At 35.9% G+C, this 25868-nt stretch overlaps 1 protein-coding gene across 1 annotated transcript in view; it reads left to right on the top strand.

The window, feature by feature from the left end:
• The window catches only part of LOC147844732 (uncharacterized), a 731371-nt gene that overhangs the window by 449897 nt on the left and 255606 nt on the right, over positions 1-25868 (top strand). The window contains exon 10 of the mRNA XM_087248271.2: positions 8719-8822. The gene's annotated coding sequence lies outside the window, so the exon portion shown is untranslated. The remainder of the gene's footprint in view (positions 1-8718; positions 8823-25868) is intronic.

Below are 25868 nucleotides of genomic sequence, written 5' to 3'. Positions count from 1 at the left end.
AGTCAGCTGCTTATTGTAATATCGACATAGCAACACATAGTGCCTTTGAACAATCTTGTTAACCCTGTTGCGGTGCCTTTAACGGTAAAGCAGCCCTTGACATTGCTTGCAGTATGGCTGATTTTGTAACATAAAGAATTTTTATCAGTGCTGTTATACTAAATTACTTGAGGTTAGTTTCAGCTTGTTGTTGTTTTGCAGGTAGCTGGATTTGCAGGTCTCTTGCAAGCATGAACTGTGTTTATGTTTTTCCATCTTTGACGTCACAGCTCGGGTATCATCTGGATTGTTGGTAGCGATGGCTCGGAGCCATCTTGGGGTGCCTTCAGGCAGCGGACTGTCAGAATGCAATTTTCTTGTGGCTTCATAGTGATTAGTCACGTGACAAACATTTCAGGAATGGAGTGACGATTAGCAAAGATGGCAGCAGCTAGGTCACATACCCCGGTAGCTGCAAAATCAAGAGCAGCTTCTATTGAGGTGGCAGTGCTCATGAATTAGAATTTTATGCTATTTGTTTTCCATCTTGATAAATATAATAGTGAGGTCAAGCATCTTTGGGTACATTTGGGTCAGAAACTACACTGTAAAAAAAATCTGTGTTGTCTTAAATTTTTAAACTGAATCAAATTAATCTTAGGAGTTTATTGAACTTATGTTAAATTGACTTAAAACAGCTTGCAAAGCTTACATACTTAAGTTAGAACATGATTAACTTGGTTTAATAAATTACTATGACCTAAAAACATATGCTGTCAGGACTAATTGATAATGTAATTTCTTTTACAGTGTAGATCTATGATCCACAGGATAATTGGTAAACTTAGTTGAAGTTGACACAGTTTTAAAACAGTATTTTACAATGAAAACGTTTCTTGTGCAGACTGGCTTTTTGATTGCATTACATAAAACAATATCTCTGTCCACACTTTACAGCATAATATGCATGATATGCGACCATTCATGCTTTTGTAATGGTCATATGAGAGTTTAGTGAATCTGGAAATTTTACACCTTTTTTTTTCATTCAGTTATTGTGTTTGAATACCGTTAGACGATAAAACACTTTATTTCAGTTGTATCTTTTTCTTGATTGTATTTTTAGATAGTTATGCATGAAAATACTCACAACACATGTAAATACAGAAAAGCACTGAACATAGCACAGACCACAGCGAAAATGTATCGAGCTCCCCAAAAATAAAATGTTTATTAGATTTTATAGAGATGCAATCGATATAAAATTTTTAATTCTTTTCAAATAGAGATATTAAATCATCTGGTGAAATTGTATTCATATCACAATATCGCAAAATAAAAACTTATCACAATGTTACATTTTTCCTGTATCGTGCAGCCCTTGTCCAGAAGTCCAGTCGGAGAGCAATTGTGAATAGACAAGCCTCCATTGTCAAAACTTTGCATTTTAGTTTATCTGTACTGAAATGAACACAATCATTTCCAAACTAAAACTGGGTTTTTAGCATCAAACCCTCCATTTTCTTATGTCAAAGAAGCCTTAGTATGGATACCAGGCATAACTGTAACAAAACGCATGCTGTTAAAAATAAAAATGCTATAGTGTAAACAGCACCTTGCTTGCTTCCTGCTTTTAACCTCTCTAGGCATGTAGTATCTTCAAACCCAAATGCAACACTTTTGAGCCCATACAATGTTTATAATTCCAACAACATATTTATGCCTCATTGCTGATATCAATGTAATGAACAATAAAATGCCTTAAGCAACAGGGCCACTGGTAGCACAGGGAGGCCGTGAAGCTATTACACATGTGCTTTGTTGATTTACTTATGGGAGTCACTAATTCCTGTCCGACAAGTCTACAAAATGGCCCACGCTGTGGCTTAAATCACAAAATTATACAGGGACAATACAACTTCACCCTCAGCTGCTAATCCGAGAGCCGTGTTAATGTTTCCATTGTACTGTTGAAGGTTACCAGCAGGTTAGAAACAATCTTGTCTCGAGAGGAGGCCTATAATGCACAGAAAATCAGAAACATCAAGAACAAATCTTCTGTACTTGACTCTTTCAGTCACATCCTCCCGCTATTTTTTCTGAAAATCCTTTCAGAAAAATCCACAGCTATTCATAACAGCATTTTCTTTGTAGTTCTTGGAAGTGTTTGTAGAGAGCATATATTTCTGTTATTCCAGTACCTCAGGTCAGCTGGTTAAGAGAGCTTCTCTGTAAACTTCGATTAACCTTCTGTGACTTCAAACAGGCTGAGCGATCTCCATTCCACCATTCAGCACAAAACTTGTGTACATACATGAACATTCCTTTCATTTTTTTTTTTCTCTTTAAGTAACCTTTAGTCTCCATATATCGTTTTATCTTTAGATTTCATTTTTCTACACATAACCAGGCCTGGTGGGCTTTCACATTGTCACTACAGATGGCATGAACTTATCACCGGGACAAAATTGTCTAGTCTCAAATGATGCCCCTAAGCTATTCTACCCCATCCCCCCTTTTTTGATGCTGTGTCACACCAGATGTGGCACACGTGGATAAATTGCGATATTTGCATGTAAATAGACCCATGAACATTTTACAAACAAATTTGCTTCATTCACGCGTCATGCTCACTTCACAATAGATGAGGATTCTGACTGTCTGTTGATTCTAGCTTCATTTCTGGCTAACATGGATTTTATTGAGCTAGTAGCTTTGCTTTATGTGCATAACAACAGCCTGAAAAACAGCGCAGATTTGTTCAACGTCTTGACTGAGTCCACTAGATCCTTTCAGAGGTGCACCCAAGCTCTCTGAGTTCATCAACTCTTCCAGGAACTATACCTGGATGATGGAGGCTTTCAGCGGTGCTTCAGACTGAGCCTAGTTTGATGAACGGCTGTCCGTTGTCTGCAAGAGGATTTCCCCAAAGAACACTAACAACAGGCACTACATCATAATTACGTCCCTACAAGAGCAAGCTGCTGATTGGTTAACGCATTGCGAATGTCTGCTGAAAGTCCAGTTTTTCCTTGAGCGTTAAAAGCGAACTTGTGCAAATAATTTGCGCGAATCGCGTCATTTGTGCTACCTCATTCACACGAAACGTGCCCCAGGATGTCTATTTGCATCTTTGCATTGACTCAACATGTAAATCACTCACTCTTCAATTGCACCTACGGTGAAAATCTACTCTTCAAGCTGTTTGGACAGACATTTTCAGCGTGCGAGTCAAAGCGATGTCACTAAAGGAACACCCTTGCTCTATTTTTTTTTAATGTAAGGCTAATTGGGCTCAACACAAGATCAAAATGCACCATATGATCGATGTAATCTGAATTATTGTTTGTAACTTTAGGTAGATTTGCAAACGTGTACTTTTCATTGCATCTACCTTAAACTTTTGCCGTTTGCATTTCTCGCGGTCACAGAAGCTCCCTGTGATCCTAAGTAGGTGCAGCTGGAAAGTGCGAGCGAGTTGCCTCATGTGCGTGTCGCTCGATTGGAAATAAAATAACGAACTTGCCTGCGAGTCGCACTCCAGAAATGCATTTTATAATTCTAAACATAGGTTTCTATCAGGGTACACCAAGTCGGCGGCTGTCCACAGCGCCCAGCCACGATTCGGGACACTTTATATTTCTGCCACGCCCAAGAGCGCTATCTAAATAGTTTCATTTTAAATAACATCCAAATGTGCATGTCCGGGGTGCCGTGTCGCGGCTCTGAGCGGCGCATCCGGTGCCTCAGTCAAAGTTAATTCAGTGTGCGTGGTGGTTAGTCTCTGTGTACAAGCTTGGAACTTTAAAATAGCACACAGTTTGCTGTAAAACTATACAAAGACACAAATGATTTTGTACTATCTGCTTGGTCTGTGTGCGAGTCGTACATGTACGGCTGAATGCTGGTCCTCTCACTTATGTTGCTTCTCTCTGTCTCTCTGTCTGTTGCCAAACATAGAGCGGGGAGCTTCTGGCTACGACCCCTTGTTACGTTAGGTGGAAAGTCAAAACTAATTTTCATGTGAAGCAACACATCCCTAAAACAGCGAGCTGTGTACACGCCCCCAAAATGACACTTTTAAACACATTACAATAAAAAAATCTGAACTGTGTTTTAAACTGAACCTAAACTAGCACACTCAAAAGAACCATAATATTAATATTAAACCTTAAAAAAAGGGTAAACTATGTGCCCTTTAATGCTTCATCCACATCTGGTGTGAACACAGCATAAGGATTCTGGTTCACATGTTGTGTTGAGCAAGAGCCTTCTAGTTGACTGCTTCGTTGCCGATTATTTTACTTTATTTTTTACTTTGACACGGGCATCTATTGCTAGTGTAATCCCCAAAGATAACCAACTCTTAGCAAATAAATTAAAATTGGACTGAAAGGGTCTTTTATTCAAAGGTGGCAATGAGTAAAGTGTAAATGCCCCCTCCCCCTTCGTTTTGCCTGTCACATAGGACAAAGCAAATAATGATTGTGACAATCATGGCTATTGGAGTTTGAGTTGTGGAAGCAAGCTTCAGCAAATCCAGGTGGTCTGCTTTTATGGCTTTATGTAGATGTAAATGGATATGACAGATTACATGGGGAAATGCACTGCTTTCTGGTATCCCACTGAAAGGTCAACATTCATGTCCACATTAGACTTCTCATTGCAACTCACTATGGACCTCCTGGCACGCACACACATGGAACTAAAGCACTACTGGATATGTTCCCTTTGATCAGTTTTACCTCAGTCTCTCTGAAAGATGTATCTAGTCCTTCTGCAGCGAAATCTTTCGAGCTGTGACCTCATAATGTTGGATGATCCCCCTTCTGCCATGAGATGAACAGAAAGAGAGAGAGACAACCACCAGACGGACGCTTAGCAGAGGATAACAGTCAGTCAGAAAAAATACTAGCGCTGCAAGCTTGGCAGTTTCAGGCTTTGAAAGGCCAAATTGTGATATTCTCACACACAGAGATAGACACTTGATTTGACCTCTCTTGCTATGATTACTACTAATGTTTGAGGGATGTGCATTTATTCTGAACTGTTATCAAATCTGACTGGATCTGTGCATTAAAGAATGCTATTGCACACCTTCCTGCCAATCAGAATTGAGAATGTCAACAGACAATGGAATAATGCACATTATACAAGCTGAACAAGAAACACAAACTGTCCATCATGTTTATGACTACTTGATAAGTGCAGCAATAAATTGTTAAACTGCTTCTCTTCCGTTCGTTGTCACATAGTTTCTTTTTGTTTTTTTATGTATTTGCAGTTCTATTCTATGTTCTTAAAAAGCAAAGGTAACAAATAACTTGATATAAACTATTTTCCTTAATATTCTGTGTGATAATGTCACCAATTTCTCCAGTTTGTGTTTGTATGTGATCTAAACCCCAAATCTACTGGTATTTATGGTATATTTTTGTATCCTCTCTGCTGTACTGCATCATTGCATCATACATTCCTGTCATTTAATACATTTAACAAATAATGTTTGTTTAAACTGCTTATTAAATATGATTTTATTTTATTTTTTATTTTTTTGCAACAGCTTAATTGTTTTATTTTTAATCCACTGTAATAATAATAAAAAAAAATAGTTTAACAATCCATTTGTGTTGGGACAACAAAAATAAATTGTGTGAAACTAGGCATGGACCGGTATAAGATTCTAACTGTATAATAACCTTAGATAAAAATATCACAGTTTCATGGTTACACGGTATTGTGATAACTGCTTTAAAACATGTCAGGCTAAATAATTCAAATAAATCCTAGACTTTTACTGTCTTTATAAGTTTCAAAAATACTGATTTCTTTACATTTTAAAAATGGCATATTTGAATATTTTATCTGCTAGAGATACTAGAGATACTTTTTGCCGTTTTTAAAACATTGACTTTTCTGAACCGCGGTATACCTTAAAAACGGTTATCGTCCATGCCTAGGTGGAACCCGGCATATTTTTTTTCAGTGTAGTGTTCAGTGTGAAAAAGCTATTTAATCAGCTTGTTTGGTTTGCTTCTGTGCAATACATCCCATAATAACCCCATGTTTGTTCAATAGAGTAGGTTATATTTTGTGACAGTTTAAACATATCCAAGTATATGAGCATTTACGCTATGAATAAAAAGTATCTTATTTCAATTGCCTACTGAAGTGGTCAAAAGTGGACTAGCTCAAAATATTTACCATATTTTAGTTTACACCTGCATTCTTGGCCCATTTATGATTGGATTGACAAAAGCACATCTTACTATAAGGTGCAAGTAAGGTCTTGTCATTAATTCTTTTCCTACGTTGTCCCAGATCTCCAAAACATCATTAGCTGCTGTTTTTTTTTTTTTTTTTGTCGGTTTCTGTCTGTGTGTGTGATCAGCATAGCATCAATAGTGCAGAGTGATATGTTTGTTGGATGTTCTGTCCTTTCACCCCTCTATGACAGTTCTGGGACAAGCCGATTTTATTTATAGCTCTCGTATTTTTAATAGGGGATGAGTTTTTCTGTCTGGCTGCTTTACCGTGAGCCGTGCTTTGATTGCAAAAAGATCACAGCACAAAGAGTTTAATCATGCCGTAACTAAGATTGGTGTTCAATGTGTCACCATTGAAAAAGTGAAAACGAGTTTTAAGGATATAAATTTTTGTCTCTCCATTATTATACACACTGTTTCAGTTTCAACAACATTCAAATAATATAAAAAGTAAAAAAAAATTATATAAATTGCGATACTGCTGATTTTATTTATTTTTATTTTTTTTGTATATAATTTATTTTTCTTGTTTTAAAGTATAAATAAATCTGTATAACAGATCCAATATATTTGACTAAAGATCCCAGATCAGATTCAAACTCTAAACTTTACAACAGGGATCTCAGGACTTTTTTTTTTTTTTTTTTTTTTTTTTTTTTTTTAATGGAGCTTCCATGATGCTGTGAGTCAGCGATCACAGTATGCAATTAAAATGTCTCACAATTTTAACAATAAACCTACGCACAAACCCATTGCTAAATTACTGACTGAATATATAAACATGAATGGCAACTTTGAGTTAATGTCTGTGTTGTGTGTTTGAAATTTGAAAAAAAAAAAAAAAAACAGTTTTGTAGCTTGTTATATATTTGTGTTTACAGTAATAATAAAAAAATAATAATTTATCAATTCTACTACTACTACTACGTTCTATTAGTTAATGTGCAATATCTACTTATCAGTAAATATTGATAAAAATACCAACTATGATTAATAAATTGTATACAAGTATTGTTTATTCCTAGTTGATGTTTGTAAATATATTTACATTAAGTAATGGAAACTTATTGTAAAGTGTTACAATAATTAGTGAACCTTAATGATTGAGATCATTAAGGTTTTTGCACTCCGAAGTTCAAATATTCATATTTTCAGTCATATAATTAAAAAAATGGTCAAGCACAGAAACCCTGTGAATGTGACTGATTCGTGTTAAATAATCTGTTGCAAAAAAAAACAAAAAAAAAACACTTAAAACCCACAAATTATATATATTTTTTATTCAAACCACTTTATTTCAAAAAAGTTAAATAGATAGATGATAATAGATGAAATGTTTTGTGAGGCGACATGGAGACTCATTTGCACTCAAAGCAAAAAGGTGTCTGGTTTGAGTCCCGGCTGGGCCAGTTGGCATTTCTGTGGTGTTCTGGTTTCCCCCACAGTCAAAAGACATACACAAAAGACATAGTGAATTAAATAAACTAAATTGGCCATAGTATATGAGTAGTGAATGTTTGGTAAAACTCATTCATTTCATTCATTCATAAATATATATGTATGGGGCAAGGCAGTGGCACAGTAGATAGTGCTGTTGCCTCACAGCAAGAAGGTTGCTGGGTCACTGTTCGAACCTCGGCTCAGTTGGTGTTTCTATGTGGAGTTTGCATGTCCTCCCTGCCTTCGCGTGGGTTTCCTCTGTGTGATCCGGTTTCCCCCACAGTCCAAAGACATGCGGTACAGGTGAATTGGGTAAGCTAAATTGTCCGTAGTGTATGAGTGTGTGTGTGTGAATGTGTGTGTGTGGATGTTTCCCAGAGATGGATTGCGGCTGGAAGGGCATCCGCTGCGTAAAAACTTGCTGGATAAGTTGGCGGTTCATTCCGCTGTGGTGATCCCGGATTAATAAAGGGACTAAGCCGACAAGAAAATGAATGAATGAATGAATGAATGATATATATATATATATATATATATATATATATATATATATATATATATATATATATATATATATATATATATATATATATATATATTTAATTGTGCTCACAATTCAACTCAATATTCAAGTCTGGTCTCCATTTCCCCCGGCGAGTGAAATTCTTATGTACTTTTATGTATAAATCTATTTGTTTTATTTAAGATAATTTATTTATCATTTATAGTTTTAATTAGAACTAGAATGCTCTCCAGAATCTGACAGATTGATTACCTGTCGGCTTAAGGAAAGTCATCTGAAACGTTGTTGTACAGTGTTATGCCAGGATTTCATAAATAGTTTTGCATAGTATTTGGAAGTAGTTTGCGTTTATTTTACTTTATTAATGTAGTAAGAACCAAGCACATGGGATCAGAACATGAACGAGTAGCATTTAATGACTTTTTAGTTGTTTCTCCCAAAGAAAAACCCATCTAATCAAGCAGTCATCTTTGTTTCTGCTCATGCACCACTTTTTTGCTCATTTTTCAGTAACCCTGGAGTAATGCGTGGTCAATGCAATGATGCTTTGAAAGGATGGTGCCGGTTGGCCCTGCCCACTTGTAACTTCATTTGCTGTCTTCGGACACCTACTGGTGAGTTCACAGGCACTACGTCCATATTTTTTTACAGTTTATGAAAGGTATGCACAAGTCACTGATTTAGACCCACACCAAAGTCCTGCACAGGCCCTTTTTGATAAACCCATACCTGCTCACCACCCGCAATAATTATAAGAACACTCAACCTTTCACCCGACAGCAGCACTAATATCATTCCGTACCCCACCTTACCTGTTCAACATGCATACTGTGACCAGAACCACACCCGCATGAGACATCGATGCTCATGTTATTTATTCGTGCAACCAGCAATAATTAAACAGAAAAAAAGATACCTAAAGGTTATATCATATAAACAACTATTTTATTGCATTAACACATTTCATAAACACCAAATAAAATAAATACATAACATAATTAAAATAATCTGTTAATGCTTTCAGCTGACTTTGTTGCAAATTTTAAATCAAACACAGAAGTCTTTCTCACTTGTGGCATTTTAATGTGAGGAATGGAATGGCAAGAACAGAACTACATTACACTGACAATAGACAATAGTTTTTTTCCTAACAAAATACACAATCAATGTCACTTGCTACTATAGCCAACAATATTGGATCACTCTTGGTTGTCTCTCTTGAAACTCTGCACCACGCTAGAAGGTAAGCCATCATTTCGGCGCTGGGTCTATTTTTGCCGCACTACTCAAGTTCAATTACAGTTACAGTGCATTGATAATGGCCGAAAACTCATTGAATGACAGTAACAAATAGTAATTTTACCCAAAATGCATTGATAATATCCACAAATTTTTATATAGTTGATCAAATGATTAAAAAACTGCAACAAATGTTTGTTTGGGCCCGAACTAAAAAAAACAAATAAAAATAAAAAATTATATCAGATTGCTTAAATTGCACACCAGTTTGATAATATATGAATATATTAATATTATATAAATATCATTATAACTAAACCTACATCATGTTGACAAATCAAAAACAAAAAGTCATGATATCACAGGCGATTCTGAGTGCACCTTAAAAGACATAAATTATACTTCTCATAGAGCATTACAAGCATACAGTTCTTTATGATCTTTATAATTTGTAAAATAAAGACTTAAGGAAACAACATGTGAGGAAGTTGCTGTAGGCCTTGGTGAAGATGAAAAGTGAAAATAAAAAGTGTATTGTATATAGATAGAAATGTAACTAGATAGAATAAATGGAGAATAATTGATTTGTGCAGATCAGCTGCGCACTGCAGATGCCGCCGAAGTGAAAGGCAAACTCTTCCGTGCTGCTTCTGCTATACGCGCTGAGCTTAAATCTTTCTTTGGGATTATTGCCTACAATATGAACCACATTCCACCCGTGCCTGTTGATTACTGACCTGCACCCGAACCGCAAATGACACGTTATTAATTATTCCACCCGTTACAACAAATATTAGTGGTTCACCCATACCTGCCCGCATGCAGGACTCTGATCCACACACTCATATACCAAACAGCAGTGTGTGAAAGGTATGGCTGCACAAATACGCAGACTCTCATTTTAAAATCACGCATCGCGGTCAAACTTGCGATAAGCATCTCTGTTCTCACAATGAATTTCTTTTAGTATTTAACATCATCTAGTTCTAGCATCCTTCCAAGTTTGTTCTTTAGAGGTAACCTGGGAACACGTTCAGTGCTGCAAATAGTTTTTAAAGCCTGTCCTGGCTCATTGTGGTCAAACCACTTGATTAAATGAATTAAAGTGAAACTGACCTGGAGCAATGGATGATTTTGTCATTAACAGTCAAAACAGTTTAATGTAGGCTACTCTTTTATTTTTATTCTCACAGTTAACAATAAGACATTATTCAATACTGTGAATATTTTTATTTCATTTTTTTGAATAATATTATTTTATTCAACAAACCAGTTTGTGTTTTTATGCTGAAGCATAGCCTATAGTTGACGTTGTCTTCACACACTTTACCTTAAATGTTATTTATAGCAAACAAAATCTGTAACAAAAATCAATTTTTTCCAACAAAAAATATAAAGTGTGTGCTTTTTATTTTTTTTATTTTTATTTTTGCTAATCTGCTGCACAACTGTTCTGGTGGATGATTTGTTTCACTCTGTGGAAAAAGAGGATTTGAATAATGCTTCTCTGTAATTGTTGTATCATAAATCTGTCATATCTTTGCAAAATTTTTGTTTCAAGTCATTGTTTAAAAGACTACGTCTTGAGCATCAGATTTTTCCTCAGCGGTTAAGTGCTTTCATTTTCACCATCTCGCTCGTGGGAGGGCTTTTATAAGTAAAACTAATTTAGTTCAACCTGCGTCAAACTGGCAGGGAAATATTAGGTTTTGCTGAAAGGCTTGTTTTACTGGCAATGAAGGACAGTATTGATATTACAGATTTCAAAGGAAATATCTTAATTAAGGTAATCAAAATCTCTGTTAACATGATAGACTCATAATCAGAGTATTTTCTCAATCGTATTAACATCAGTGTTTTAAATTCAGAAAAAAAAATCAGAAATTCTGCCGTACAAATTGGAGGATTCAGCAAAAAATAAAAAATAAAAATGCACATTCTTAATGAACAAATCTCTGTATATAAAAAAAAAAAAAATAATAATTATCGGCAATTATCTGCAATTAACTTTAGTTAACTTTTGTTGATTCATAACTAATATTAGCTAAGAAATCATTATGTAACGTGTAAATATTTTTTTCAGCTATGTAATACGATTAATCAAACAAAAATAAATATAAACAGAAATTGGGAAAGGTACTGTATCTAATTGTAATGCATTTTTGTTTTGTCCTTATTTTTCAGTGATTCAAAATTAATTAACAGTTATGTGTGCCAAAATGCCTCACTTTAAAACCCCCAGAAATGCTCAAACGCGGCAATGTTAAACATGTCAGTGCAGAAACCAGCGGCCCAAAAATAGCCAGCGGGACAGCAGGACGTTTCCCAGCAGGCAACACTGCGAACAAAACAGGTCAGCACTGAAAGAGGTCTGCCACCGCTGCTCATCCAATCCTCCACTCCAAACACCTATGAACTTAATTATCAAATGAATAATTAATGTTTGATTGCACAATTCCCCCCGGCTGTCAACAGAGGATCGTTTATCATAAGATTATAATTCATTACTAATTGGTTTGGCATGAGGGTTTTTCATTAAAATAATTTGCTTATTAAATGTGCAAATTTTGTTAGCCGGAAACTTTTTTTTTTTTTCCTCCAATGATGGCATTTCGATTATGTCGCCCACAATGGCTTAAAACAGTTAAGTGTGCATTGAGTGAAATGTTAGAGCTAAAAATAGATGTTAACTTCATAACAATAAAGAGGTCTTTTATTTAAGTGGGTTAGTCAAAGCTGATTAATAGGTACATGTCCCTGTGATCCCGGGTTACAATCAATCAAAGCGCTGCATTGTGAGGCGTGAATTAAGGTGAATTTATTTTTAGAAGTGAAGACACTGGGGTGGAACATACAGCGATGGTTCAGGTCCTCTAGCTGTCCAACAACTTCATACAAAAACTATAATTAAATAGGACGCAATGTTTGTAATGGTACATATCATAAATAAATTAAAATATGTAATGGGTTGTATTTTATTCACAGAATTTCATTCCTTTTTTAAGCATTGCGCTTATTCATTGTCTCCCATTTATACTGGCTAATAATAATAATAAGGATAATAATAATAAACAAAATAAATACTAAAAATAATACTAACTAAATAAATACTAAAGAACACGTCGTTATACAATAAAGATATAATAATACAGAATTGTACTATATTTTAAGAAGTAAAAAAAAAAATCCACCAGATCTGTTTTCTTACATCTATTGATTCTGGCAATCACTATAATTAAATTACTTTGACCCTCTTTTAGCCTAAATATATTACTGTCTAAAATATCAGTGAAAACATTGATTATTTGGGGTTGGGTACTACAGGTTGGAGAGATAAACATGTTGAAGAGAGATTCTTCATTCGACATCTTTGAACAGTGTTTTTTTTGTTTTTAATTAGTAAAATTAAATTTTAGCTTTTGTTATGTTTTATCTTTATTGTAGCAGTGATTAAGCTGGGACAGATTAGAAATGACCACTCTGCAGCTGATTATTAACATTGTGTTTAAATTTTGTTAATATAGGAGTATTTATATATGTGTATTTTTGGAATTGTACAAGCCAACTATAAAGATGTGTAGGACTGTTAAATGCTTCAAGTTTTTTCTTCATCTTACACAAAAGAAAATGTTTCATCTCCTCTTTGACTTCATTGCACTTGAGGAATTATACTGTAAATACTATTACACAGTGAGGTGTACATCTAAACATTATCTCCCAACTCAGGATTTATTTACTCTTTCAAAGTGACTTTTAAAGTTGGGTATTGTGGCAGCACAGTGGCTCAGTGACCATATCACAGCAAGAAGGTTGCTGGTTCGAGTCCCGGCTGGGCCACTTGGCATTTCTGTGTGGAGTTTGCATGTTCTCCACGTGTTCTTGTGGGTTTCTTCCGGGTGCTCAAGTTTCTCCCACAGTCTAAATACATGTGAAATAGGTGAAATGAATAAAACTAAATTGGCCATAGTGTTTGAGTGTGTGTGTTTGAATGAGTTTGTACGGGTGTTTTCCCGCTGCATAAAACATATGCTGGAATAGTTTGCGGTTTATTGTGTTGTGGCGACCTCTGAAATAGAGACTAAGCCAAAGGAGAATGAATAAAGTAGGGTGTGGCCAAAAAGTTTAAGAATCACTATCATTACTTAATGTCTAGTGTCATAAAATTATATTTTATTAAATCACATATGAAGCCCAGCCAACCCAGGACACAACAAATACCCATCAGACTACCATGACTCATGGTCTTTAGTGTCTCTAATACATGTTCGGCATCTGCAAATAACAACAATAATATTTCTTTTTTTAAGCATGGTGTGAAAATGCAAGCATGAAAATGGAGGCGTTATTTAAAGGTAGAATTGACCTGATGGCTATGGTTTATAGTGAATTCAGAACAGCTCTTTTGTCTCTCATTAATTTACTGGCTTCACAGTGCTTAGTGCTTTTAAAAAAAATGTTATTCCATATAGGTGGATGTTTGTAGAGTAATGTACAGCTTTGATCATAGCTCAACCAATCAGAAATAAAGACCTGAAACTCTATGTTGTAAGGATGCAACAAATTTTTGTCCACCGAAAATTGCATTTTCAATAGGCTGTGCCACACTGCCCAGCAATGTTCAGCGCCTGTTTCACTTTACCTCCAGTCTTTCTCACGGTGCAGAGTGAAGCAACTTTTACTCTGGATGTGGAAAACGCTGCACTGTGAATCCCATTCATTTTAATGTGGTTATTTCATTTACTTGAGGTTGTTTTTTTAAATCAGTATAATTTACATTACTAAGTTAAACTTCAAAAGTCTTACTTTGTGGTTTTCAGCCAAATTCATCCATCGTGTTTTGGTTGCAACCTAGATGCAGCCCCTTTTAATGCATCCTTAAGTTCAATCTATTATGTAAATTTGGGAAACAACCATGCTTAAATTTGACCCCGTGGGAGTTCTGGTGTTAAAGATGCTCTTCATGGACAACATAAGCTCACTCAGCAAATAAAAAAAACAAACAAACCTCTCAAACCACAGCAGCCAAGCGTCCATTAAACTGAGCCTGAAGCTCCGCAGCACAATGTGTCGGCCTGTCAGTCACCGGAGCGCAGGGTCAGTGTTTAGCGTCCGGCCTCTGTGGCCCGGCTATCCTGAATTAATCCTGAAGCACTAGGCTGGCCTAGACATGCTCTACTTGGCAGTGAGGGGGGTGGAACAAGTGTTTGCAGGATGTCGGCTGACCAGATGGAAGTAGACAGACACAGTGCTAAAGGCTTGGGAGAGTCCAGTCGCGTAACATGCCTCTCAGAGTCGGATTGTCACCGTTGTTTAACACATGCATGCACACGCGGACTCACACACAGGCCACTGGGCTTTGGAGAGGCTCAGTGACTTCATAAGCATACAGATGAATGCACTTTGTGTTGTGTGGCGGGAAGAAATGTTTGGGTTTTTTTGTATTTAAAGGCACCGACAGATGCATTAACTTGAGGAGTGTTATTGTGTTCTGCTCCCTTCTGTAGGTGTATAGCATTATGTGATGTATGGCTGAGCGATATGATCTCATATCCTGATAGCCATATATATCTGGATATACTACTTTTTTTTTTTTTTTTTGCAAATGCATTTAATGAATAGTTTATATACACTGACAAAATGAAAAGGACAATGTTTTTGTGTTATTATTATTTAGTTTTTTACAATTTAAAGGGCACCTATGTTGAAAATTAACTCTTGAAAGCTGTTTGGACAGAACTGCGTGTATGTATAGTCTATCCACAGTCATATTAGAGTGATAAAAACCCAACAAGTCTCTTTTTTATTTCCTGATTTTAAAATAGGACCCAAATCTCAGCGATTTTGAGGCCCATCGCAATGTGATATAGGAGTGTGTTTTTCCCTGCCCATCGAATGATTGATGGGTGCTATGTGTCTATAATAATATGTATACACATGTCCACAGAATTTTTTTGCAAAGAAACTGGGATAAAAAAAACATGTTTCAACTTTCTCTGATATTTATTAGTTTAAAACATTTTTAAAACAGAGCATGTTCGCAATAAGGACAGTAAAATTGCTATATAATTCTTTACCGTTACAACCATTATGGCCGCATGGTGTTAGTAAACTCGTGAATAAAACTAGTAAACGTGTGTGAACTGCAAACAGCAGGAGAAGCAGGCACGCACGTTGTAATGGTGGGCAGGGAGAAGCAGCGGCGTGGCGTGGTGTGGCACGGCTGTTCAGACTTACACCAACACAAGGAGTCATGGTGTTATATTTCTTCTTTTAATGACAGCAGTAAAAAAAAAAAAAAAAAAAAAAACTTAACAATTATTTGAACTGTACGACCGCACAAGCTAAAAATGAACTTTTTTTTTTATCCACAAAGTGTGCAGCTTTTGTCACTGCAGTGTATCTTGGGCTTAATTATTTACTATATAAAGTATACTTTTATACTTGACCTTTAATTGAGTATACTTATTTTTCCTAAAGGTGTATTTACTAACTGACCAAGATCAGTCTTGCACACCCAGGGGGAGTAGTGCTGCTACTTACTCCATACAAGCATTCCAAAACATTTTTACTTTTTTTCTTCATTAACAGAACAATATTGTTCTGTTTCTAAACTCTGTTACACAATTTTGGAAGTATTTCCTTCTTTGCCTCCTTGAACAAAGCACCCCTGCTGTACACACATTCACACATCTCTCAATTTCCTGACCACACACACAGACACACACAAGCAGTGACTGGCGAGACACCGAGCCAAGGATCGATGACGGCTATGACACTGCAAGTGACCCATAGTGTTATCAGCTCAAGCCATCCTCCCCTCACTGACAAAGTGAGCGATAGAGAGAACCGGAAAGACACAGAGACAGAGATATTATAGATGAAGCCATACGAACTTTCACAGTGTAGCCTTTTTAAACGGTTTGGAGATATTATTCATTTCGGAAATCCATGTGGTGCAAAAATGACAGTTCAATAAGTGTGTTAGCTTTACAAATGTGCACAATGTTGATAATAGAAGCTATTGTTAAATGACTGGGTTGACCTGAATTGATATTTCATGTGACTAAAACCTTCTTTTAACAATTTGGGATTCTAAAAAACATGGAGATACAGTCTTTAAAAGTTTGCTTCTATTTATCGCAACCAATACACTAAGAATTATTTTGAATAAAATAAGACTAGTCTGAGTACATGGTGGCATTTGCATAAAATGTTTCCATTTTGAAACGATATTAAAAGTTTTTGTTATGAGTTTTGACCTGTAAATGGAACAACAACAACAACTTTGGGTACACTGCGTATTGCAAGTATGTCATGTGAGTGCAAAACTTTATTGCAATATATGGGCTTTATCAATGTAAAAATCTATTGATAAAAGAAAGTGTGTTCATTAAAGTGAGTGTTTAAAATGTTTTTTAAAACCTGTGCTTTCACAATAATCCATTCTAAAAAGGGATTCCAATAGATTTACTGTAGGTGTTTACTTATATCACAACCAACCCACTAACCATTATTTTTAATAGAGGGAAACTAGTCTTTTTAAATGGCAGAATATATTCTCATAGTTCCCATATTGGGTTGTTTAATATCACAACGACTTTCTTATTCATTCCAGACATACAGAGCTGTTTTGAACAATGATCTTATAAGTTTTTTTTTTTTTTATGTGCACCATGATACCTGTTAATGCAATACCAACAAAGAATACCTAAAGAAAAAAATACCTAAAGAACAATACACTGTAAAACCTAAAAGTGAACATCACTAAATAAAATAAGTTAAACTTTCTTTGACTTGATAAAACAAACTTATGGTAACTCAAACTGATTTTATTGAGCGGAACTCAAACCAAACAAGTATTTTTATTTTTTGTGTTAACTCTAATGCCAAAAGCAACACCAAACAATTTGAGTAGCTATATAGTTGTTTGGATTTAATTTGTTCAATTATCTGAACTACATACCATTTTGACACTGAATTAAAAATGTTTAAGTTATAAATACTCTAAATGTTTGATGATATCAACACAAATAATATAGTTTACAGTACTTTTGTTTCAAAACTTAAATAGTTTGGTACAATTGATTTCCTCAAACAGTTTAAGTTAACTTATCGGCTTGGCTATTGGAAAAAGCTGATGTTTTATTTTTCTGTAATAAACATTGCAATATAAATACAGTTTATGAAGATGACTCAAACAGCTCTATTTGACTGTTTTCTAGTCGAGTCTAACAGTTTTCTGGTACAGATTAATAAAAAAATTAAAAAATTAAAATCTAGACCAAGTAACAATTATGTTTAGTTTTAACCGTCAGAAGAAATAAGTGAAAATGAAGGGGTTTCTTTTAAAGAAAATTATCTGCCAGTGGGGTCAGTGAAATAATCTAGTTTTTTTTTTTATCTAGTGAGAAATGTTTTTTTGCATAAATCATATAAATTCCTTAAAAATACAGTGACTAAATGCCATTCTGCGGGCAGGCATTACCAGGCAAGTTATTACAGGCAAATCATGTCTTAGGGATGATATGCCACATTTATCGAACCTGAGATGTTAAGAATGCAGAAGGCTAGAGATGAATATTATTATGTTGCTTCCAAAAACAAATATCTGTTTTACTAATGGTGAAAAGCAGGGAAATTAAAAATTATGGAGTGATAGACAGTGCATTATTTAGTATAATTGAATCCACTTGGACAACAGTCACTTGAGAAAAAAGTCAACTTGATAGAATTATGCTGTTAGTCTGATTAGTTGCGGCCTTGACTTCTCATTTGCATCTGCCTCTTTTCTCTGTATGTGTGTGTGTGTTCTGTACCAATGGATGCAACTAAATGCATTTGTTTATTAATTCACTTTTGAAGTATTTTATTCATTGGCAATGTGCTGTGAACACTGAGTTTTAGCTATTGTAAAACATGATTAGTGGACCTTACTAATGTTATTTTAAGAAAAAAAATTATTGCTTTTACTCGCTTGCCTGTTGCTTTTAATTATTTTGTGCATATCTAGTTCCGTGACTTGGTGGGATTAGTTATTTGATTTTCAGTTGGATTTCAAGGTAAAGACCCCATGAAGTTGTTTGACAAGCTCTGTGTTTGTTCCTCAGTTGGGTTATTTCCAGTGTTGTAAGCGGACAATATAGCTAAAACCTCCATATTTAAATGTAATTTTTACTGTATCCAGCAATCGCATAAAAATTGTAGCATTTTGACTATTTAGTTGCAATTGCTGTTAAAATGGCCATGACATAGTCATTACATTTTGCTAATGCACTATGGTAAATGGATAAAGGGTGTATAAATATCTCCACGGAAAAAAAGTTAAAATCTATTGAAAACACACACCAGATTTCCTAAGTATACCGAGAATGTATACAATACAATTCATCCAGACATAATTATTCAGCAATGCCTATTTTAAAGAAATTGCATTTTTAAGAAAAATGGTTAGGTGGGAGTTTATTTAGTAATTTTCACTTTGGACACAGGGTTTTAATTGTGTAACATTTTGTCTGTTTGTAACATTTGGTGTTATTTGGCAATTGATGTTTAATACACTCATCAGCCTCTACACTTGCTGGACAAAGTTGGACCACATTTTCCCTTCAGACATCCAAAATCGTATGCGTCCATACTTAATAGTACAGTATGCAAGCCGAGCAGTATGACTGAATTTATAAAATTAAAAAAACAGTATGCGAAAAGTACTCGGATTACCTACTAGCAAGATTCTGAAGTGCTATCCCATGATGCATTACGAGAGAATTCATGAATTGAAGTAAAGCACCGCAACTGACGGTGGTAGGTCAGGTGATGACAAAATAGCGGATGTCGTACGCCCGAGTTCCACTGTATAGAACACAGTTTTAATGACAGAGTATTACATTTAAATTCAAATGCAGTACCTACTGAGTAGTAGGCCTTATTTGCAGCCTTATTTTTATTCTTGTCATAGATGCAATGAAAATGAAATGTTCCTCAGTTTGAAATGTTCCTCAGAGATGTCGGTCAATGTTAGCGTATCAGCTGTTTTAGTGTGCTCATTTGAGAGCCTATGTAAACTGCTGCCTTAGATTGCTATTCTTATCTGTCATGAGAGTGGTCTTTTTTGCTGCTGTTGCTCATCTGCTTCAAGGTTTGATTTGTTGTGTATTCAGAGATGCTCTTTTGCCTTGGTTGTAATGCTCTTCTGCCTTGGTTGTAATGATAACTGTTAATCTTTCAGCTCAAATTGTTCTGTCCAGTCTTCTCTTCAACCTCTTTTTCCTTTATGTGAACATCCCATCAGATCAGCAGCTTCTGAAACACTCTGCTTAGCCTGTTAGGCACCAACGACCATATAATTTTAAAACTAATTACCAGAATGCTATTACTACTAGAATTTTCATAGCAGTCATTCTGACCTCTCTAAGATGTCATATTGTAATAGTTACATTCAAATATCCTATTGAGACATAAAAATTAAGCTTTGAATGTCTGCCGTTATATATTTCATGAAGTCATTACCCTAAAAATACATTCTTTTTGTCAACCATAAATCTTTTTTTTTTTTTTTTTTACAACCATAAACGTATACAAGTTACTAAACCAACCGTGAAGGTCCATACCTCACTTGCATTTTCACTTTCACAAGGTTTTTTCACCACACTGAAAATGTTGTTTTGAAAGACATGTCTGAAGTAAAATGATCTTTTTGCTATCAGAAAGTTATTTTTAGAATGTTTTGGTTAGCAGGAAGTTGCTAGGCAACAGAGACACGCATATCCAAAGTATTGGGAAGAGTAGCAGTCACTGAAATGCATGCTGTCATTTTGACCACTATGGTAATTTATAGGTAGAAATATGCAGAGATCTTCTGTGTTTTGTAATTTTAATAAAATAACAATGTTAGAAATAAATATAAACATGTTTAGGAAAAATCAGGGTAGATTATTAAATTACTATATTTTTTTTAAAGTCAAAACGCTGTCTCTGTAGTTTTAGTGTTACATAAATAATTCTGATGCTTGATTTGAAAAGCAGTTCTGACCTTGTCTACAGTACATGACTCATGAAAATAGTTGCTTCCATAGGATTGGCTGATTATATGTTTGCGTGGAAAAGCATGTTGAAGACGTTTACCTAATATATGTGTCAAGTTAGTCTATTATTTTTCCAGAATGGAAAGGTAACTTGGTATGGCTTGTTAATAGCACTGTACATGAATTGCAGAGTAGCGCAATAGTATCTGGATGCAGCCTTTATGATGCAAGCTGAGATTGCATCACTCAGCGATGCAATGTCAGACACAATGCACTCAATGGAGTGAGTGATGTCACTATGACGGGTAGGGTTAGGGGTGAGGTTAGGTGAGCGCATTAAAAAGCATTGGATGCAGCTCAGATTGCACTGCACCAGGTCTCCATCCAGACCTGTAGACGAGTAGAGTGGTTGATTACACAATGAAAGGGTTAGTTCACACAAAAAATAAACTTCTCTTATTAATTACTCGCCCTCTGAAACCTCTATTGGTCTTTGGAACCCAAACAAAGCTATTTTATTTTGACAGAGACAGACACCAATGAAGCAGATTTCTTGTTTATAAGTTTATTTGAGGTATTTGTTGTGGACAACATTATTGAACTTGACCTGTTAGAACATTTTGTATATAATAAACCTGATTCAGATTATTAGCTCATTAAATTCCTGAACTGATCTTTGTGTGTCAGATAAGATTGACATGCAGAATGCTGGGTCCCGAGGACCAGAATTGTAAACTACTACTATAGCGCATTCTTTAGCCTCAAAGCTGACAAAACTGTTTACAAGTCACAAAACTTCAATTTTGATTTCATGCCATCTTTAAACCGAATAGCTGGGTTTTCTTTTAAAAGCGGTGCTGTTTTCTTCAACATGACACGAATGAACATTGTACTGCCTCTGTCACACACACCCATGCAAGGATCAAATCGATGACTCTAGGCCTTAATCTACCATTGACATACGTCCACTGTTGCATGTGTAGATCAAGTCACCTCCTGTGGCCAGATTGACCACTGAAGGGTAGTGGAATGGCTGTTAAATGGTTTGTAAATCTGTTGTCTGTAGGGCAGGCCTGTGTCCTCTGCGGGGCACGTTTCTCCCTCGTCAATTACAGGGGCAGTCACCGCGAGACAAGGGAATAGATGCTGCCCATCACTCAGTGTCTAAAAGACTCGCTTAGAGAGAGATGTGCAAAACCTGAGAACAGAAGGAAAAAAAAGGTACATTGAAGCCTGACTCTAAAGCAGGTCGCACACCAGAAGCGCCATGTATTTTAGAATTCTAAACATAGGTTTCTATCAGGATACACACACCGGCGCCGCAAGTCGGCGGCTGTCGGCGGCGCCCGGCGACGGCTCAGGACGCAGTTCATTTTTCAGCCGCGCCACAGAGCGCCATCTGATTAGTTTCATGTTAAATATCATTCGAATGTGCGCGTCTGGTGTGTGATACCTTAAACTGTCATGTACGCGCCGTGTCGCGGCGCTTCTGGTGTGCGACCTGCTTAAGGTGTCAGGTAACATAATTTTCCCACTGGTTAATCAATGTGTGATAACACCAATAATATGGCAGAGATTGCTTATAAATTCTGTGTGCTATTTAATTAATTTTAATTTCAAGTTATTACAATAGGACATTAATTGTCATTATTGACAACAACAAAATGAATAATGACAGATTGACTTATATTATCATGACTTTTTAATAAAATTGCTAAAGTTTATTATTATTGTTATTATTATTATTTTAAGCTGCTGCTTTCTTCTATCAATCTAGCCTGATCTCACAAGAAAAACGTAACTATATTAAGTTTTGTCAGTTTAGTTTAATTTGCATAAATTCGGAGTTCAGTCGTACAAAAATGTACAATTTTTAAAACAGGGCATGTCACCTAACCCCACCTCTAAACCCAACCATCATTTTTGGATGAGCAAATTGTACTAAATGTTACAAATGCGATTGCACGATTTCATACAAATTAGCCACTAAATCAAAAAGTTGCGAATTGCTGTAAGGTAAAGTGGATCAATGCTATCAATATTTTCCTCAACAATTTTAAGTTATTATTTATTTATTTATATGTTTAAATTAGTTATGAGTGTCTAGTACATTTTCAACGAGAGAAATCTGGCAGGTGCTAAAATGCAAACTGTTTCACTTACTAGCTAGCTGTACAGAGGTGCATACCTGTCAACCCTCCCGTTTTTGCCGGAATTATCTTGTTTTTTTACCATTCTATCCCACTATAAAACCGTTTAAGTATGCTCCTGTATTTCTCCCATATTTTTATGAAAAGTGAAAGTAGCATCAAAGAACCAATCTCAAATGTGGCATGATTGCATGAGCTGTTCAAGAGAATAACTAGTCTTGATTCTGTAGAAAAAAAAAAGAAAATATAAAAGACAAGAAACATAAGCACAATACTTATGTTAGGATCTGTTTGCATTATCAAATACAAATGTGACCTTATTGATGTTCACTGAAACCATTATGCAAGCACCATGTTGCTAACAAAGTTACTTTTTTACTCGTCTTATATATAAAAAAAAAAAATCATAATATTGGTGGCTCAGTGGTTTGCACTATTGCCTTTTGGCAAGAAGGTTGCTGGTTCAAGTCACAGCTGCTCTAGTTGGCATTTTTGTAGGTACTTTGTATGTTCTCCTCCTGTTGGTGTGGGTTTCCTCGGCGTGCTCCGGATTCCCCCACAGTCCAAAAACTTGTGCTATAGGTGACTTGGATGGATGTGAAAGTGTATGGTTTTCCCAGTGCTGGGATGCGGCTGGAAGTGCATCTGCTGCGTAAAACATATGCTGAAATAGTTGGTGGTTCATTCCGCTGTGTTAACCCCTGAAAAATAAGGGTCTAAGCTGAAGGAAAATGCATGAATGAATGAATGATTATTGGTCAACATTATATAATTAGATTACTTTCTCAAATAATTTAGCTCTACTATACTAAGTCTGTGCCCTCAGAGATCCACATATTTTGCTCTAAAATCAACAAAGAAATATGTGTAAGAATATACTCTGATGCTTTAATAAAGGGCATGCCAACTCTCCTGCTTTCTGTCAGATACCATAAACGCATAGAGTAGCAATTAGAAAGTGCCGGACTGCAATAAACACGATTTCTATATTCACTCTTTAATCGCTCCCTTTCTCTCTCTGTCTCTTCCTCTATGCTTCACTAATTAAAGTCCATTAAGAATGACATTAGTGACCAGGAGCTTCCTCCTGCCACGGCAAAGTAAAAAATATCCCAATTAAGCCTTGAATCAGTCAGACATGATCAAAGACGGGAAGTTTGATTTAGGTGTCTGAAGTCTCTTTCAGGTGTTACGCTTCTTCTCTATGCTTCCGTTATGCAGGAAACTCTATGTTTTCCTGCTGGTGCCCCTCAATTGGAGGCTTTGAAGTGAATTTGACAGGGCCAAGAACAAAGCCCTGAGGTACACCATGCATATCAGGGTCTTTGCTAATTTGAAGTAGGTTTTAATGGTATTATAATATGTCTTAATATTTTAGATGGAACACTGAAGTGATATTATAGTATTTTTTATAAAATCAGATTAATTTGTTATCACAAAGCCAGAATTAAATGAGGATGGTGAGTTTATGTTTAAGTAATTTCTGTTTCAGCTGATGCACATACACTCAGGCCACTTTATTTACTTACTTTACCTACTTTTGCCTTCAGAACATCCTTAATCCTTCATGGCATAGATTCAACAAGGTACTGGACATATTCCTCAGAGATTTTGGTGCATATTGACATGATAGCATCACGCAGTTGTTGCAGATTTGTCAGCTGCACATCCATGATGCGAATCTCCCGGTCCACCAGATACCAAAGGTGCTCTATTGGACTGAGATCTGGTGACTTGGGAGGCCATATAAGTACAATGAACTCATTGTCAAGAAACTAGTCTGAGATGTGTTTCACCCTTAATGATATGGTGTGTTATCTTGCTGGAAGTAGCCATTAGAAGATGTGTACATTGTGGTCATAAAGAGATAGACACAGTCAGCAACAATACTCTGGTAGGATGTGCCATTGACACATTGCACAATTAGTGTTAATGGGCCCAAGAAAATTTCTCTCACACCCTTACACCACCTGCCTGAAGCATTGATGCAAGGCAGGATGGATCCATGCTTTCATATTGTTGACACCAAATTCTGACCCTACCATCTGAATGTCTCAGCAGAAATCAAGATTCATCAGACCAGGCAACGTTTTTCCAATCTTCTATTGTCCAATTTTGGTCAGCCTGTGCGAATTGTAGCCCCAGTTTCTTGTTCTTAGCTGACAGGAGTGGCACCCGGTGCCTTCCACTGCTGTAGCCCATCTACATTAAGGTTTGATCTGTTTTAATGCTCTTCTGCATATCTCATTTGTATCGAGCAATTATTTGAGTTACTGCTGCCTTTCTATCAGCTGGAACCAGTCTGGCCATTCCCCCCTGACCTCTGGCATCAACAAGGCATTTGTGCCCACAGAACTGCAGCTCACTGGATATTTTCTCATTTTTGGACCATTCTCTGTAAACCCTAGAGATATCAACAACCATGCCACGTTTAAAGTAATTTCACCTTCCTTTTCAATTCTGGTGCTTGGTTTGAACTGCAGCAGATCATCTTGACCATGACTACATGCCTAAATACATTGACTTGCTGCCCTGTGATTGGCTGATTAGAAATTTGCGTTAACAAGCAGTTGAACTGTGCCTTATAAAGTGGCTGGTCAATGTATATATGATTATATAAGCATTTCTGTGTAGTTACAAAGATATGTATTTGTGTATTTTTTTGTATTAAGTTTAATAAATATTTTAATTAATCTATTGCATGGAAATGTTCTCACATTTGCAGTACTCAAAACATTTTCCATCTCAGTGTTTTTGATATTCAATTTTGTGCATTTCTTGATCTTAAACATCCTCTTATCCCTTTTGCAGGTTTAATGAAATGAAAAATTAAAGTCTATTTTTAAAATAAGGATCTATTTCACACTTTTTTTTTTTTTTTTTTGCTTCAGTGATCAAAGAATTCCTCCGATGTTTGACCTGTGTTTCAAGCAATCCTTCTGAAATTCTCAGTTTTCATGTTATTTCGCCAGTACTTAAATCTGACCTGACTCCCTACACAACTGAATTCCTTTAGCTCAGTTGGTGACGAAAAGCAGAAGCCCTCAATCTTGTAATCTGCTCTTCTTTCAACGTCTTTAAAGCTTTCAGACCTTCTACAATTGACGGTCTCAACATCAAAGTCATCTTCAAAGTGAGGCCTTGTTACTGAGTCATTGTTATTAAGGCTAACAGAAAAATCCTCCAATAGTAGGAGATGCTGAGCACAAGTAGAGAAGAAAGCACTGTAATGATCACTTTGTTAAATTCA

Source organism: Danio rerio, chromosome 4 (assembly GCF_052040795.2).
Source record: "Danio rerio strain M-AB ecotype USA chromosome 4, GRCz13ab, whole genome shotgun sequence".
Classification (NCBI taxonomy): Eukaryota; Metazoa; Chordata; class Actinopteri; order Cypriniformes; family Danionidae; genus Danio; species Danio rerio.
Note: the sequence above shows the minus strand (reverse complement) of the source record. Positions and strands in the feature narration are given on the sequence as shown.